The following is a 14,295-nucleotide window of genomic DNA, read 5'->3' as shown; positions in this document are numbered from 1 at the left end:
ATAAAAACCATATGATTATCTCAATAGATGCAGAGAAAGCCTTTGACAAAATTCAACATCCATTTATGATAAAAACTCTCCAGAAAGCAGGAATAGAAGGAACATACCTCAACATAATAAAAGCTATGTATGACAAACCCACAGCAAACATTATCCTCAGTGGTGAAAATTTGAAAGCATTTCCTCTAAAGTGAGGAACAAGACAAGGGTGCCCACTTTCACCATTACTATTCAATATAGTTTTGGAAGTTTTGGCCACAGCAATCAGAGCAGAAAAAGAAATAAAAGGAATCCAAATTGGAAAAGAAGAAGTAAAACTCTCACTGTTTGCAGATGACATGATCCTCTACATAGAAAACCCTAAAGACTCCACCAGAAAATTATTAGAAATAATCAATGAATATAGTAAAGTTGCAGGATATAAAATCAACACACAGAAATCCCTTGCATTGCTATACACTAACAATGAGAAAACAGAAAGAGAAATTAAAGAAACAATTCCATTCACCATTGCAACGGAAAGAATAAAATACTTAGGAATATATCTACCTAAAGAAACTGAAGACCTATATATAGAAAACTATAAAACACTGGTGAAAGAAATCAAAGAGGACACTAATAGATCAAGAAATATACCATGTTCATGGATTGGAAGAATCAATATAGTGAAAATGAGTATACTACCCAAAGCAATTTATAGATTCAATGCAATCCCTATCAAGCTACCAACAGTATTCTTCACAGAGCTAGAACAAATAATTTCACAATTTGTATGGAAATACAAAAAAACCTTGAATAGCCAAAGCTTTCTTGAGAAAGAAGAATAGAACTGGAGGAATCAACCTGCCTGACTTCAGGCTCTACTACAAAGCCACAGTCATCAAGACAGTATGGTACTGGCACAAAGACAGAAATATAGATCAATGGAACAAAATAGAAAGCCCAGACATAAATCCACGCACATATGGACACCTTATCTTTGACAAAGGAGGCAAGAATATACAATGGATTAAAGACAATCTCTTTAACAAGTGGTGCTGGGAAAACTGGTCAACCACTTGTAAAAGAATGAAACTAGAACACTTTCTAACACCATACACAAAAATAAACTCAAAATGGATTAAAGATCTCAATGTAAGACCAGAAACTATAAAACTCCTAGAGGAGAACATAGGCAAAACACTCCCCAACATACATCATCACAGCAGGATCCTCTATGACCCACCTCCCAGAATATTGGAAATAAAAGCAAAAATAAACAAATGGGACCTAATTAAACTTAAAAGCTTCTGCACAACAAAGGAAACTATTAGCAAGGTGAAAAGACAGCCTTCAGAATGGGAAAAAATAATAGCAAATGAAGCAACTGACAAACAACTAATCTCAAAAATATACAAGCAACTCCTACACCTCAATTCCAGAAAAATAAATGACCCAATCAAAAAATGGGCCAAAGAACTAAATAGACATTTCTCCAAAGAAGACATACATATGGCTAACAAAAAGTACTTTTTGAATAAATGAACTAATGAACAAATACCATAAAGTAACACCTCACTTCAAAACAGAGTACATTTGGAAATGTAGTATTGTAAGAAGACATAGCAAGTTCCATTTAAATGTCACTAATTAATACAATCTGGTTAAAATTAAAAGCATTTTTTCCTATTGAGAAGTGTTTCTGATTAACTGATTCCAGCCAAGAGTCCCCAAGCAGAGAAACAATGGATAATAGATTTTGGAACTTTATCCAAGGGATGATTCAATGATTTGCTTCTGCTGTGCCCTTCTGTCCAAGGATGGCTAAGATTCCCACTGAGCAAGAGAACTCAGAAGTTTATCTTCACCTTTGTCAGCAACCTCCAATCACTCCCCTCCTTCAAGGCTCAGTGGGGGTTGACAATGTCCCTTTTCTCTTGCAGACAAGTCACTTGCCTATTACTGCTTCAGTCTTTGTTAGGTTCAGTTCATCAAGTCACAACCTGTATGCCCCAAAACAACACACTCACTGGCCCTGTGAGCATTCCTCCATTTGTAAAAACCTTTGTAGAGACCAAGGAAAGAGATTCACAGCTTTGGAGTGGTGTTTGTTTTTTAAATATTCAATTCCATATTTGTTCAATTGAGAGGGCTGAATGTGGGAGATTTTCTGGAGATAAATGAATAGAATGAATCACTAACATACAATAAAAATTACCATATTTTCCCACTATCTTGCCTCAGGTTGGTATAACTTTGGCAAAATGAAAGGATGTGTCCCTGCTCAGTTGCTGGGTCATGTCTGACTTTTTTGGGACCCCATGGACTGTAGGCCACCAGACTCCTCTGTCTGTGGGATTATCCCAGGCAAGAATATTGGAGTGGTTTGCCATTTTCTCTTGCAAGGGATCTTCCTGACTCAGGGATCACAACTGTGTCTTTTGTTTGGCAGGTGAATTCTTTAAAACACTGAACCACCTGGGAAGCCCCAAAGGACAGAGTATTGATCAAAAACAATGGATAATTTGTGTATGTATTTTCCAGTCAGCCATGCAACAGAGATATGACATGCCATTGACATGACCCATAATGCCACTTTATTAAATGCATCCCGCACTGACTGTAGAGTAACCAGTGTCTCTATCCCCAGGATTAGTGGGAAGTAACAGCCCTGTGACAAGGTCTGACTTTCTTAAACAGGTATAAAACTGTGAACTGCTCTGACTTGTATTTTTATCTTTTCTCAGAAGGATTTAACAGACTTGTTATGCAATTACCTAAACATTGGATTAAAATACATGAAAGACACTGTGAAGTCTTTGCTATAACAAACATTTATTGTTAGGTATTTTAGAAATCTTATCTCTGCATAATTCAGACCACACTGTAGGCATCACTTAATTCAATCAAACTGCCAGTGCTCAGAGGGATATCAGCTAAGTACCATTCCTTTTTGCTTTACTTCTAGGGAAACTGAGGCATAAAACCCTTTTGGAATATAGTTTGGACAATGAAACAATAAAAAATGAAGTCATAGAAATGTTGTCTCCCTTCCCATAGAATTAAACTAGAATGATTCAAGTAAAAATTGTTAGCAATATTTTAACTACTACAATATTACAACAGAGGGGCCATGCTTGTCACGGCTATTCAGTCATTAAATTGTGTCTGACTCTTTGTGACCCCATGGTTTGTAACAAGCCAGGCTCCTCTGTCCTCCACTGTCTCCTGGAGTTTGCTCAAATTCACATCCATTGAGTCGGTTTCATCCCCTGCCACTCCCTTCTCCTTTTGCCTTCAATCTTTCCCAGCATTGGGGTCTTTTCCAATGAGTTGGGTCTTTGCATCAGGTGGCTAAAGTATTGTAGCTTCAACAACAGTCTTTCTGATGAAGGTTCATATTATCATACCATAAATACAGTGCCCTTATTTAATAAATAAGAAAGGCTTTTGGAGCTCTGCTAAGTAGGCTGAAAATTAGCTCTAGGGCTAAGGCACTGCCTTAAGGGACAGCAATGCAGCAATGGTGTAATACAGTGTTTTTCAGAGTGTATTCTACCAAAACAGAAAGAAAGAAATCCCAAATAATGCTCCTTGAGAAAGGTCAAATAAATATAAAAATCATTAAATGTTTGTTGTACTTCCTTTTGAAATGGATACTAGCATGCAAAGGACTTTGAGAAATCTTAAGCAATATAAAAACACATAAAAAGGTGCTTAATGAGTCTTTTTGAGCTCTTTGATTGTAAGCAACAGAAATGACCTCTGGTTCACTTAATCAAAGGAATTTATTAGAAGAATGCTGGGTAGAGAGCTCACAGATTCTAGCAGGGAATACAAGAATTCTCTAGAAGGACAGGGGTCAGTCAAGGCAGATTTGACATGAACCTTCCTTAGGCCACATCAATAGATACCTTGGCTCCAGGTTTCCTTCTCACTCCATTCCTGGGTTTATATTCACTTTACCTGAACAGAGATCTGATTGGCTTAACTGGGAGTCAAAAACAAAATCTCTGCTAGGAAGTTGCACTGAATTGGTTTGACCTTAAGGAAACCACTTAATGAAGTGATTACCATGCATGATGAACAAAATTACTCCAGTGATTGTTTGTAGCTCTGAAATTATAATCTAAATAGAATTTTAGGCCATTTACACATTTCATGGTTGTCTTAAGAAGCCTCCTGAATGTTTCTTTGGCTATCTTCCCAAACCTTTTTCTAAACTGTGCTGTATCAAGAGGCTCAAGACAGTTTAGTTTTATTTTCCTCTGAAATGGTTTTCTTTGTGAAATCTGAAATGTGGTCAAAATAAAGTAAAGAGGGATCTGACCTCTAAAATGGAAAGTTTCTCTTACTGTAAAAGCCAATAACAAAAAGTAGGTGGGAAAAAGAAGACGGAATCTCATTTTATGTTTGGATTTCAGCTCTCAAACTATATGCTTCTGCCAGGTGGGCATCCCCCGATACTTGTTTGCTGTCCCACATAGTAAAGGGATTAGTTGCTCTTTGGGTCAGTTTAGACTTTGCTACAACAGTTTACTGAAAAGAGAACAGCAGGCAAAAGGCAGAGTAAGCTCTTCTCATTCTCTTTTTCCTCTTCTACCCAAAGAAAAAGGATATTAGTCAGATTCCAAGTCACCAGTTGGGAGGCATTTACAATGACAGGTCACTGTACATCAAAATATGAATCAACGAGTGTGATTCTTTTCCTCCTTCATTGATACAACCACTGAGGCAAAGTGATCTGTGACATTTTGTCACCTGCAAAGCTCAGCCCTGTCTCTGGTATTCTCTCTTCTGCACCCTTTCTCTGGGCTGTAAGCTTATTTTCTGGCTGTCACACATATTCTTATCTCTTTCCTCTCTCAATGTATCTAGAAACAAAAGATAACTGTGGCTTTGCCTGTTCAGGGCAGGTCCAGGATGAGATAAGATACTAGGGGAGATGGTAGAAATAGGCAGACCTCAGGTCAGACTACCTACTTTAGCAGAGCTTATGAGATTTCTGCCTGAAAGACAGTCTAACTTATTAATACTTAAGTATGAGTTTATTTCTCTTTGTTAAAACTCTTATTTGTATATTTATTTCTTTAATAATATCTATTAATAAAGATGTCTAATATGAACTGAGAGATACAATGGTATATGAAAACCTGACACTTGACCTTGGAGACTTTACAATTCTGTGGAAGGTGCACTGAGACGACCCAGAGGGATGGTATGGGGAGAGAGGAGGGAGAGGGCTTCAGGATGGGGAACACGTGTATACCTGTGGTGGATTCATGTTGATGTATGGCAAAACCAATACAATATTGTAAAGTAAAAATAAAAATAAAATAAATAAATAAATCGCATTTAGAAAGATAATATTTTGAAAAATAACCAAACATTTCTTCCCCAAATCATCCTCGTTGCCCTGGGAAAGTGTGAATCAGCTTGGAGAAAAGGTAAATTAAATTTCTGAATGGATTTTTCAAACTTACTCCAGGAACAAATGTCTTAAAAGCTAATGAAACGAAGTTCAAAAAAAAAAAAAAAAATTTGGACCTTGAGTATCAAGAGGAGGCAAAATCTTAAAGAGGTGGATGCCAAGTTTATCCATAGCTTTATACTGGAAAGGCAATCAGGGACGATCCAGCTTTCATCTGGATCATCTAGATCTTTCATCCAGTTTTCATTGAAACTGGGAGAGAAAGCAAGAGAGTGAGCCTGTGGTTGGTGTGGATTGCTGAGAAAGGACCCCTGGCTCAGACTCCTTCTCAGACAAAATCATAAATAAGCCAGACTACAGCAGGGCCTCACCTCCCCTACTGCATTCTGAGAAGAAGGCAAGGCTTATAGGGAAACAAAATTCTGTCATGACATCACAGCCCTGCTGTAGCTGTGGTTGAGTGAAGTGTCCTAGGTATTGAACCTGGAGGCAGCCTCACAGAGCACAGAAGATAACCAGCAGGATATAGAAAATCAGCTAAGTTTGAAAGCAACCTCAACTGGCTGCAACCAAGGGAAAATCAAGTCCTAAAAATAGATCAGCAGGCCCCTGGGGTGAAAATGAGGATTAGACAAAGGTCATGAATGTGGCAATCAGAAGTCACAGCCGGATCAGGTGTAGTCAGCAGGCCTACAGGGTAAAAATGAGGAAGACACATAGGACATGAAGGTAGCAATCAGAGCTCATGGCAGGATCAGGTGCAGCAGCAGGAAATGCCAGCACAGGAAGGAACAAAGAAGGGCCGGTAGATATCAGCACAGGTCAAAGAGAGTAGAGAACCATTATGAAGAAGGTACCCCATTCCTTCTCAGGTCCAGGAACTCACATCCTCCTAAGAAAAGGGAAGGAACTGAGGGAGGGAAAGCTTGTGAGCTGAAAGAATATTATTTATCCCAAAGAGACTGAGAAAAACACCTGAAAGGAACTTGTGACACTGTGAATGGAAATAGAATCCCAGGAACTAAACCCTGTTGAATAAAATAAAGGAAATCATATCTTTGTACACATTTGTACTTTGTAACTATTAAAGTTCATAAAAACACAATTTATATTCACAAGTTGTGAAAACACTGTAAAGAAAAAGGACATGGTGTCACACGGGTATACAATAGGCCTATGAAAGGGCTTCCCCATGGAGTTGACCTTTCAGATGAGACTTCAAGGATGTATAGGCATGAAAAACTTAACAGTTAAGCAGAAGAAGAGAACAGCACATTAGACACATGGAACAGCAAGTGCAAAGGTGCCAAAGACAGGAGTGAGCATGAGATGTTCATAGGAAAGAAAGTCGGCCAAGAAGTCTGCATAATGAGAGTGTGGAGATGTATGAGACTAGAGTGTGGACTTGGGAGTTCAGGGAAGGTGAACAGAAACCAGACCCCGTAGGAACTTGTAAGCCATGTGGAGAATGATGAGACCCCTTTGAAGTATTCCAAGTGGGAGAGTAACAGCATCAGGTCTGTCTCACAAATACTATTCTACCAAAATAAGGGAAATGGATTACAGGTGAGCAAGAATAAAGATATGGAGATCATTTAGGGGGCAAGTGCAGTGGGTAGGGATAAAGTTATAGAAAAAGGAAAGAATGGGAGGTGGAAAGATCTAGATAAATATGACAAATAAATCTAATGTTAACAATCAAAAGAATTTATTAAAATGGATTGCAAATGAAAGTGGGGAAAAGGCACAAGGACTCAATAAGGAGAAGGGTTGTAGTCATATTTGGGTACAACTATACACCTTAGTAGTATAAGCTCATTTCACATGCTAACAAAGTAATGCTCAAAATTCTCTAAGCCAGACTTCAACAGTACGTGAACCATGAATTTCCAGATGTTCAAGCTGGTTTTAGAAAAGGCAGAGGAACCAGAGATCAAATTGCCAATATTAGCTGGATCATCGAAAAGTAATTCCAGAAAAACATCTACTTCTGCTTTATTGACTATGCCAAAACCTTTGTGTGGATCACAACAAACTGTGGGAAATTCTGAAAGAGATGGGAATACCAGATCACCTGACCTGCCTCCTGAGAAATCTTTATGCAGGTCAAGAAGAAATAGAACTAGGAATGGAACAACAGACTGGGTCCATATTGGGAAAGAGGTACATCAAGGCTGTATATTGTCACCCTGCCTATTTAACTTATATGCAGAGTATATCAAGTGAAATGCCGGGCTAGATGAAGCACAAAGTGGAATCACAATTGCTGGGAGAAATACCAATAACCTCAGATATGCAGATGACATCACCCTTATGGCAGAAAGCAAAGAACAACTAAAGAGCCTCTTGATGAAAGTGAAATAGGACAGTGAAAAAGTTGGCTTAAAACTCAACATTCAGAAAACTAAGATCATGACATCTGGTCCCATCACTTCACGGCAAATAGATGGGGAAACAGTGGAAACAGTGGTTGACTTTATTTTTATGGACTCCAAAACCACTGCAGATGGTGACTGCAGCCATGAAAATAAAAGATGCTTGCTCCTTGGAAGAAAAGGTAGACAGCATATTTTAAAAGTAGAGACATTACTTTTGTCAATAAAGGTCCATCTAGTCAAAGCTATGGCTTTTCCAATAATCATGTATGGATCTGAGAGTTGGACTATAAAGAAAGCTGAGCACCCAAGAATTGATGCTTTTGAACTGTGGTGTTGGAGAAGACTCTTGAGAGTCCCTTGGACTGCAAGGAGATCCAACCAGTCCATCCTAAAGGAAATCAGTCCTGAACATTCATTGGAAGGACTGATGCTGAAGCTGAAACTGTAATACTTTGGCCACCTGATGGAAAGAACTGACTCATTGGAAATGACCCTGATGCTGAGCACGATTGAAGGCAGTAGAAGAAGGGGACGACAGAGGATGAGATGGTTGGATGGCGTCACTGACTCGAAGGACATGAGTTTGAGTAAACTCCCGGAGTTAATGATGGACAGGGAAGCCTGGCATGCTACAGTCCATGAGGCCACAAAGACTTGTCAGACACAACTGAGTGACTGAACTGAACTGAACTGATACAGTTTAGTAATATTACTATCAAAATCACCTAATTCTCTTTCAATACTTAAGTCATTAAACCTGAGAAGAATGGGAAACAATATCATGAATTATACTTCACATGACTTCCTAAATAAAAACAGTTCATAGTTCAAAGTTTTAAAAGCACTTTACCAGTGAAGCTAAAACTAATCATTTGTCTTAGCTAATCAAGCATTTCAAAGCTAGTTTTAAATTTACAGGTCATTTTTTGATAATTTCCATTTTATTTCTGTTCTATTATCTAAACCAAGAGTAGCCCACACATACATACACACAGAAACCCTAAAATATGTAGATTCATCATATACGGAGATAATCTCATTGCTATTTTTTTTCCTCTTGGCCTTCCCCCTGGTTTCACTTGACCCATTTATTTGTTTACTCAAACTTTAAGAACATAAATATGCCCAAATGAAGCATAATACTCTGTTTCTTGTCAATGTTCAGGAAATGGACTGCATGCTTTCAGAGCTTTTCTCTTTGAAAAAGTTGGAAAATAGACACATCTGTGGGGTAACAAAGAAGCACACATTAAAAATTCTGTGCTTGTCTAGACATAATCAAACTCATTTCACAGTAGGTGTTAAATACTTCTAATTAAAGTAATTTAAGAAAATTTTTAAAAATTCAAGAATGGTAGCAAAATGTTAATTCAAAAATCAAAATTCTTATTTTCCCCAAGCTCCACTTTGGTCTCCATAGTAACCAGAACAGTTACTGGTCTGACTTTCTGCTAAATAATTATATATATTCAATAAGCATATATATATATATATATATCTCATAATATATATAAACTAAACTTTTATATCGGAGAAGGCAATGGCACCCCACTCCAGTACTCTTGCCTGGAAAATCCCATGGACGGAGGAGCCTGGTAGGCTGCAGTCCATGGGGTCACTAAGAGTCGGGCACGACTGAGCAACTTCACTTTCACTTTTCACTTTCATACAGTGGAGAAGGAAATGAAACCCACTACAGTGTTCTTGCCTGGAGAATCCCAGGGACAGGGGTTCCTGGTGGGCTGCTGTCTATGGGGTCGCACAGAGTCGGACACAACTGAAGCAACTTAGCAGCAAACTTTTATATATTTTATATAGATACATGTAGGTATATATGAGAAATATTGACAGAGGTAACAGATCTTTTTTTAAGTAGCATGCTCTCTAACCTATTCTTTCTTCTCCAAGTTTCCTCACAGCTCTTCTTTGTCAAAGTCTCCTAATCAACAAAGATTGATCTTTTCCAGGTGGCTTTGACACTTCCAAGGAACGTTTCAGTAAGCATGATGGACTAGAAAGAGAAAGCGAACTGCTTCTCACAAGGAGGGTAGGCTACAGAATTTGACGTACTGTGATGTCACTTGCCAAAAGTGGATAAATTGCATGACTTCCCTCCCATTAGACAGGATAGCCACACTTCCTTTTATCTGAGCTAAAGAATTGCTACCTGAAAGCATTTATCTGATGATAACACTGCACAGTAAAGCAAAGATGACTCCAAAGAATAGATCTGTCTGCCACCATTTCAGCTCGTCCCTTTGTTTCAGCTATGTATCACTCCAACTCCTCTTCATAGTTAAACAAAAACACACCCTTTCAGGTCCTCCTTAACTTTATCTTCTCTTGATCTCAAACCAGGAAAAAAAAAAAAAAAGATTTACAGTGACCAAAATCACTGTAAAAAAATGAAAAAAAAAGAATACTTAAGAGGACTGGAAATAGAGAGTGAAAAAGAGGGACAGAAATAGAAAAAAAGGTGAAATGAAAAGTAAGCTTGAGGCAATATGGTACAGAATTTTAATTCACCTTGAGGATTACTCAATTCAAAGTTTTGGAGAATTTTCTCAGACAATCTTATACAGTTTCCTTATGTTACAATATCAGAAAGTTAGATGCAGTTCTATCATAGAACCTGATGACTCAGAGGATTAGTTTGCTTTTATAGACTATTGATCAGAGAAATCTTTTGGGGAAGCAGGACTAAGGTTTTATCTGAACTCCAGTTAACTTTTTCATCAGTATTAACGGTATATACCTTCTGATAGTAATTCATAGGGTGTAAATGAGATGGTTACTTCACTCCTCAATTTTGCACAAGTTTGTGCAAATACTTCATTTTTCACTGTTGAGTCATTTTAACTCCCACAATTCAGTAACACTGTAAACCTTTACTTCATCTCAATTGTCTACTAGGTTAGGCTAGATTATAGTGTTATAACAAACAATCCCAAAATGTCAGTAGCTTTATGGTAACAGTTTTATTTCTTGCTCATGGAACATGTTTAGTGTGGGTTGGTAGGTGAAGCTTTGTTCATGATAAATATTCAAGAATCCAAATTGGTGGAAATTCACCATATTAAAATGCTGCCACTGCAACAAGAAGTCTTGAGGTTTGTACCAGCAGGGGAAATGAGAGAACTGAACCATCAAATCCTGGAAGTGAAACTGGACAATTTTGCTCACATTTATTGGCTTTAAAAGGGTAGAGAATTGAAATCCTCCATGTTCCAGAAAGCAAAGGAGATTCCAAAATTGATGTATAAAGTCTACTGTATCGCTTCTTTCCCGGAATAGGCTATTTGGGGTTGTAGCTTGTAGAGGGTAGATCCTGGGATGGCTCCCATGATTTCTGCCCTCTGGTATTCATGCCCTGTATGTACTTTGACCCCCACCCCACCTCCACCAGTGCTCTTCCACTTTGGGTGGGATCTTTGTATTCATTTGATAGAGATGCCACCTGGAAAAAAAATGTAAACTGGGTGGCTTAAACAAAATACTTTTTTTCAAAATTCCTGGAGATTATAAATCTGAGACCAAAGTATTGATCAAAAATTGATTTCTTCTGAGCCTCCTCCTTGCATTGTAGATGGCCATCTCCTCTGTAAGTCTTTCCTCTACGTGTTTGTGTTCTAATCTCCTCTTCTTCTAAGAACATTAATCACTGGATTAGCCCCCTGTCCCTTCCACCCAATGAGATTCTGGTGGCTCAGATGGTAGAGACTCCTGGCAATGTGGGAGACCTGGGTTGGGAAGATCCCCTGGAGAACAAAATGGCAACCCACTACAGTATTCTTACCTGGAGAATCCCCATGGACAGAGGAGCCTGCCAGGCCACAATCCATGGGGTCTCAGAGTCAGACATAATTGAGAACATTCACTTTCACTTTCTTTCCTCCCAATAACCTCAATACTGTATAACATCCAACCCCTCTAGATATGGAGAAGGCAATGGCACCCTGCTCCAGTACTCTTGCCTGGAAAATCCCTTGGACAGAGAAGCCCGGTAGGCTGCAGTCCATGGGGTCACTAAGAGTTGGACACACCTGGGCAACTTCACTTTCACTTTTCACTTTCATGCATTGGAGGAGGAAATGGCAACCCACTCCAGTGTTCTTGCCTGGAGAATCCCAGGGATGGGGGAGCCTGGTGGGCTGCCATCTATGGGGTCACACAGAATTGGACACGATTGAAGTGACTTAGCAGCAGTAGCAGCAGCATTCCTTAGTGTATAAATCAGAGGGTTGATCAAAAGTGTTCCAACTGTATAAAACACAGCTATCATCTTATCCATGGGGAATGTAGTTGCAGGGTGTGTATATATAAACATGCAAGGACCAAAGAACAAGATGACCACGATGATGTGGGAGATGCAGGTGGAGAGGGCACCCCACTCCAGTACTCTTGCCTGGAAAATCCCATGGATGGAGGAGCCTGGAAGGCTGCAGTCCATGGGGTCACTGAGGGTCGGACATGACTGAGCGACTTCACTTTCCCTTTTTACTTTCATAAATTGGAGAAGGAAATGGCAACCCATTCCAGTGTTCTTGCCTGGAGAATCCCAGGGATGGGTGAGCCTGGTGGGCTGCCATCTATGGGGTCGCACAGAGTTAGACGTGACTGAAGCGACTTAGCAGAGGCAGCAGCAACCCTTTCTAAAGGTCCTTTCTCCAAATATAGTCACAATCTGAGGTACTGAAAGCTAAGAATTCAATGTATAAATTTTGGAGAAAAGAGTGAAGGGAGAGGCTTAATTACCCTCTTTAAAGGTCCTATCTCTAAGTACAGTCACAATCTGAGGTATTGAAAGTTAAAGAATTCAATATACAAATTTTGGAGAAGAGAGTGAAGGGAGAGGGCATACAATTCAGCCCATGAGCACCCATGACTTGCTTCTAGTCAGTAGAATATGGCAAAAGAGAAGAGATTTTATGAATAAAATTCATTTCTCAATTCAGTTGATTTTCAGTTAATCAAAGGGGAAATTACCCTGCATGGGGCAGAGCTAGCCAGGCCTAAGACCTTGGAAAGGGGACTGGGTCTTTGTAGGGAGAGAAACTCTCCCTAGGGACTACATGACACTGAAGAGGTCTATGTAGCAGGAACTGTCAGTGGCCTCCAGGATCTGAGCACAGCCTCCAGCCAACAGTCAGCAAAATGCTAGGGCCCTCAGTCATAGAGATGCGAGGAAATGAATTCTGCCAACAACCTCAACAAGCTTGGAGGTGGTTTCCACTGCTACCAAGCTTCCAGATGATAATGCAGCCCAGCTAGCAACTTTCTTACAGTATTGTAAGATCTGAGCAGAAAACCCAGATAAACAACATGCAGATTCCTGACCCTGGAAACTGTGAGATAATAAATATGTGTTGTTAAAGAAATATGTGTTATCACTAGATCTGTGATAACTTGCTATTAAACACTAGAAATAAATATATAGCTAGACTGACTTCATTAACATTTGAGGTATATGCTCAGTCGTGTCCAACTCTTTGTGACCCCATAGATTTTAGCCTGCCAGGTTCCTATGTCCATGGAATTTTCCAGGCAAGAATACTGGAGTAGGTTACCATTTCCTTTTCCAGAGGATCTTCCCAACCCAGGAATCAAACACACATCTCTTGAATCTCCTGCATTGGCAGCTGGATTCTTTACCTCTAGCACCATCTGTGATATCAGACACTGGTAAGAGGAATGTGAGTTTATGTGTTTTAAATAACCCCATTCCCAGTTATTGTGATGTCTTTATCATTGTTTGCTCTTTGCCTTATTTTTTTCTCATGGTAACTTGCTTGTGTGTACATGCATGTATGTGTATATGTGTGTGTATTAAAGCAGAAAATATTTTCTTAAACTCCACCACTAGCACTCATCTCACACGCTAGTAAAGTAATGCTCAAAATTCTCCAAGCCAGAGAATTACATGAGAATTACATGCCGAAGAATTATGTATCTTCAGTAATATGTGAACCATGAACTTCCAGATGTTCAAGCTGGTTTTAGAAAAGGCAGAGGAACCAGAGATCAAATTCCCAATATCTGCTGGATCATCGAAAAAGCAAGAGAGTTCCAGAAAAAAACATCTATTTCTGATTAATTGACTATGCCAAAGCCTTTGCCTGTGTGGATCACAATAAACTGTGGAAAATTCTGAAAGAGATGGGAATACCAGAACACTGGACCTGCCTCTTGAGAAACTTATACGCAGGTCAGGAAGCAATAGTTAGAACTGGACATGGAACAACAGACTGGTTCCAAATAAGAAAAGGAGTACGTCAAGGCTGTATATTGTCACCCTGCTTATTTAACTTATATGCAGAGTACGTCATGAGAAACGCTGGACTGGAAGAAGCACAAGCTGGAATCAAGATTGCCAGGAGAAATATCAATAACCTCAGATATGCAGATGACTCCACCCTTATGGAAGAAAGTGAGGAGGAACTAAAAAGCCTCTTGACGAAAGTGAAAGTGGAGAGTGAAAAAGTTGGCTTAAAGCTCAACATTCAGAAA

This window comes from Bison bison, unplaced genomic scaffold (assembly GCF_000754665.1).
Source record: "Bison bison bison isolate TAMUID 2011002044 unplaced genomic scaffold, Bison_UMD1.0 scf7180017864195, whole genome shotgun sequence".
Lineage (NCBI taxonomy): Eukaryota > Metazoa > Chordata > Mammalia > Artiodactyla > Bovidae > Bison > Bison bison.
The sequence above is the reverse complement of the archived record's forward strand: the minus strand, read 5'-3'. Positions refer to the sequence as shown.